Source organism: Myotis davidii, unplaced genomic scaffold (assembly GCF_000327345.1).
Source record: "Myotis davidii unplaced genomic scaffold, ASM32734v1 scaffold609, whole genome shotgun sequence".
NCBI lineage: Eukaryota > Metazoa > Chordata > Mammalia > Chiroptera > Vespertilionidae > Myotis > Myotis davidii.
In genome coordinates, this window is record NW_006300164.1 from 21,814 (window position 1) to 26,636 (window position 4,823).

Below are 4,823 nucleotides of genomic sequence, written 5' to 3' on the forward strand. Positions count from 1 at the left end.
AAAAGCCGCAGTTTGCCAACCACTGGGATAGAGGATCAGCCCATACATCAAAGCATTGTGGGTTTCCTTCCTGCTCAATGGCATGTACCTAGGTTACAGGTTTGATCCCTCACATGCAGGAGGCAACCAATCCATGTGTCTCTCTCACATGGATGTTTCTCTCTCTCCCTCCCTCTGCTGGAAGCCATTCCATCCTTGCTGCTTGACACAGTCGCTTCAGGGAGAAACATCTGCACAGCATATGTTCCAAGGGACCTGGTGTATATAGCATACTATTTTTAATATGTTTGCTCCCCTTCTTAGTGCTATGTGTTCTAACCAGGGCCACCTCCCCAGAAAAGGTTGTTTCCCCAGCTGGGAATGTTTCCCCAGAGTTAGGGATTAATGGGACTAGGGAAGGGAATAAATCAGTAAAACCCCCTAGTGTTACAGAAATACCAAGTACCATTTATGAGGAACTTAGACTAATACTGTCAGCAATAAATTTAGGACTTGCTAGGCCCACATCCCCAGGGGTCTACCAACCAGAGGAAGTACCAAAGCCTATACCCCTAAAAACTCGCCAACACAGGGCAGTCCCAAGGAAGATTACCAGTATGGCTATCAATAAAATATTAAAAAAAAAAAAGAAATACCGCTGCAAACAATGCAGGCAGCCTCTTTATCCAAAAATCTTAGGCGGCCTAGGCAACCACAAACACTTCAAACTGCCAGGCAGGTCGTTCATCACCATACCTAACAACAATCATGCTTAAGCTACACAACCTTGACCTACGACATACAATACAAAAACCTCCTGCCAGTTTGGACTTATAGCTTCACAGTGGAGCAATACAATAGGAACCATAGAACACAAATAACAAACTAGCCCTGATCATGGAACACAGAATGTACAATAGAATGTACAAACATAGACAATACATAAGATTAAAATCAGCAGAGCAACATAGAAATGAGATTTTTACCAAAAGTCACATAAGAAACTGTAAACATAAAACAAGAACCTTTCACAGGTCAAAGGAGGACACAAAACATACCATGATGGAACTATGGACACATGCTTATAGAATCAAATACTATAAACACACTTGTAACAGGGCAATAAACACAGAACCTGATGATGCTGATCATCTCAACGCTGTCTCTGTGGCCTTCATTCTTCGCCCATGCCATCCACACCTTTGGGGACCCCTGGACCGCTGGGGCTGGACCCCGGCACAACTCTACTTCTACCTTCTGCCTAGTGCTTCATAACATAGAATGAAAGGAAAACCATGCAGGCTGTCTCGACAATGGGGAAAGTCATTTAACAAAGATTCGGCTTTGGTCATAGCACATGACTACCAACAGTTCATTAGACAGTGAAACACACTCATACTTACCTAGCTTCTAAACATTTGCCAAGTAAAGCACTCACACTTACAAAGTTTTTAACATGCTCATTTAATTACACTTAGGAAGGCAACTTTGTATGAGAAATGTCATTTTCTAAAATACAGTGTTTGCATAATACAAATATTAATACATCACACAGATGACTGCTTGGCTCTGATTTATTTTTCAGACAATAACTAGATAGAACAAGTCTGACATCACTCTCCAAACAACTGTTGTGTGCATGGATGCCCAAAGAGGTCTTGTGTCTTGGACAGAGTCACCATGAAGTAGGTGCTGTGTGTGGAAATGAAATACCGGGTTCTGGCGTCAAAAATCACTGACAAGGTGCCTCCGGGAGGATACCAGGAACCAGCACCCTGGCCACAGGTTCCCGGAAGTCACCTCTCCAGGCCACTGCGCCTGCGGGAAGTCACCTCTCCAGGCCACTGCGGCATCGAGGTGTGTGTGTCCCTACGTCTGTGTGTCCCTCGGTCACCGACACCAGCTGAGTCTGCTCGCATCTTCTCAGTGGGGGGGGGGACTCTGGGAGCAGCGACACAAGGCAGTAGACAGGAGCACCTGCAGGACCCTCCTCTGTCCATTTCCCGCCTCCTTCACACCTTGCGTTCCCCTACTCCTCCCGGCCTCGCCCCCGAGAGCCTCAACCCTGACGTGCTGGCTTGGGAGACCCTGCAAGGACCCTGCTAGAGTGGCTTCATCGTGTTGTGTCAGGAACTTGGCACCTGAGGGACACTCAAACATTTCATTTTTATCTTATAGACACATTGCATTGAAAAACATCAGCAGAGATGAATGCTCTGCTCATCATGGTGCCTTTCTTTACGGGTATGCTGCTTTTTCACACCCTACAAATCTTTTCCTTCTTTGCACTTTTTGCATGTGTACGTTTTGCTTAATTCTTTACAAAGGAGATGTTTTTCCCATTCACTTTTTTGCAGAACGTGGAAGGGAGGGAGGGGGAGGAGAGAGAGAAAAAACAAGCAAGCAAACATGACTATGCAAGAGACGCCATCTTGGTTTCTCCTCTCATCAATGTTTCTAACCCTCTATCCCTCTCCCCTCCTCTCTGTGAAAAATCAATAGAATATATTTAAAAATAAAATAAAAAACACACTGTAGCCCTGACTGCTGTGGTTCAGTGGGTAGAGTGACGGCCTGCAAACTGAAAGGTCCCTGGTTCGATTACCAATCAGGGCAAATGCCGTGGTTGTGGGCTCGATCCACAGTTGGGGGGGGGGGGGTACAGGAGGCAGCTGATCCATGATTCTCACTCATAATTGATGTTTCCCTCCCTCTCTCCCTCTCTCCCTCCCTCTCCCTTCATCTCTGAAATCAATAAAAAAAAATAGTTTTAAAAAAATCACTGTGTTTCAACAAAAAACTTTACATTGATTTTTTTTTCTCACGGTACTAACACATTCCCATGATAACCCTGCATCTGGAGGTGCCATCAACAGTCACAGCCTCCCTGCTACTGGTGGCATCAATAACAGCAGCCTACAGGGGAAGCACTGCCTCAGGAATACCCACCTCTAGGCTACTCATTGCATCCATCAGTGCAGCCTCCAGGGGACTGGCTGCCTCAGTAAATGAGACCTCTCCAGGGGCTGCTGAGTCGAGCGGGAAAAACACCTTCTCCCGATACCCCTGCACCTCGCTGCACACATTGGCTGCCTCCATAATGGTGTCATCCAAGGGTCTGGCTGCCACAATCAGAGCGGCCGCCTGGTTACTGGCTGCCTCAGGAAAGGAGACCTGTCCGGTACTGGCTGCCTTGTGAACGGCGGCCTCCCCAGGACTGACTGCTCCAATCATGGCAGCCTCTAGGTTACCGACTGAATTACTGAACGCACAGCTTCCCCATGTCACTGCAGCAGCCAAAGCCTCCCTTTCAGGGCTGGGACTGGAAGGGGTGCAAAATTCAGACCCGTGACTTCAGTACAACCGGGGGCGGGGGGGAATAATTGCACCCTGGACAGCCTCGATGATTTTCTAGGGTTTTCTGTGGTCTTTGCTTGTTGGTTTGTTTGTATTTTCTTAAAAAAAAAACTTTATTTATTTTTTTACAGAGAGGAAGGGAGAGGGATAGAGAGTGAGAAACATAGATCAGAGAGAAACAGCCATCAGCTTCCTCCTGCGCATCCCCTACTGGGGATGTGCCCGCAACCAAGGTACATGCCCTTGACTAGAATCGAACCCAGGACCCTTCATTCCGCACCCCGACGCTCTATCCACTCAGTCAAACCGGTCAGGGCTAGTTGTGTTTTGGGGGGGTACAATTCTTCATCAAATTCACAGGACATCAGCTACAATTTCAGCACCACGGACAGAAGATGGAGGTGTTATTCTTTAAAAGGCCACAAGAGGGGAGCAGAGGATACTTTTTCTAAAAGGAATTGGCCGACAGCTCCCTTTAAGGTTTCTGTCATAAGTATACACATGCATAGATGTAACACGTAACTAATCAACTGATAAACAGTCACCTGGAAACTAGTAACCAGGAACATAGTAACCAGAAAACATTAGCCTAATAAATACTATCAAGCAACCTAGTAGGTACTAACTAGGAACACAGTAGCTAGTAACCTAGTAGCTGGCAACTAGGAACCTTTGTAACCTAGTGACCTGGCAACCAATACCAGGTAATTAGGGACCTAGAAATTAGTACGTGGTCATCCTTAACCTAGTGGACTGGTTACCAGCAGCCCGGCAACTAGTAATAAGTAACCTACAGCGCACTGGCTGCCTCAGTAAACGCCACCAGCCCCATATGGGCTGCCTCGTTCGCAGAGGCACCGCAGTACGAACGGCCTCAGTAATGGCGGCCTCTCGCGAGGTCTCTAGGTCTCATAATACTTCACACCTTGCTGTACGCCAGCCCCAAGCCTCCCCGGGTGGCCCAGCTCCCCGGGCCGGGCTTGGTTAAATAATAGCTGGTGATTGAGGACTCCTGGTTCCTGGTGTGAGATTAAGGACGTCAGCTGAGGAGGCCCTGGGAGCCGCTAGGTGCCCACACGTGGGGTGTTCGCAGAACCAGCTGGGCCAGAGCCTGTGCTCCTGCCCAGGGAGGAAGCTGGCATCCTGGGCTCCTCGCAGGCCCCCCACGGCCAGGCCGCCCCCCTGCCTCCCGGCTGCTGTGGCTGCCATGACATGGGCACAGCGCCCGCCCTGCCTCACCTGAGCTCAATCCCGGATGGCCATGACGCCGTTGCCCCATTTTGCTTCCATTAAAAATGTCTGTGTATTTCCAACCCTCAGCCACCGGCTTCCGCCAGCAAAGACAGCCTGCGCCCTGGGCAAGGTCACCTCTGAGGAGACCAGGGGCCTGTGGCTGCCCCAAAGGTGGTGGTGAGCACAGGGGCTGAGGTTGGGGCCACCCCAAGGCTCCAGGGTCTTCACAGCCTGGCAGGCTGCTGAAGGGACCC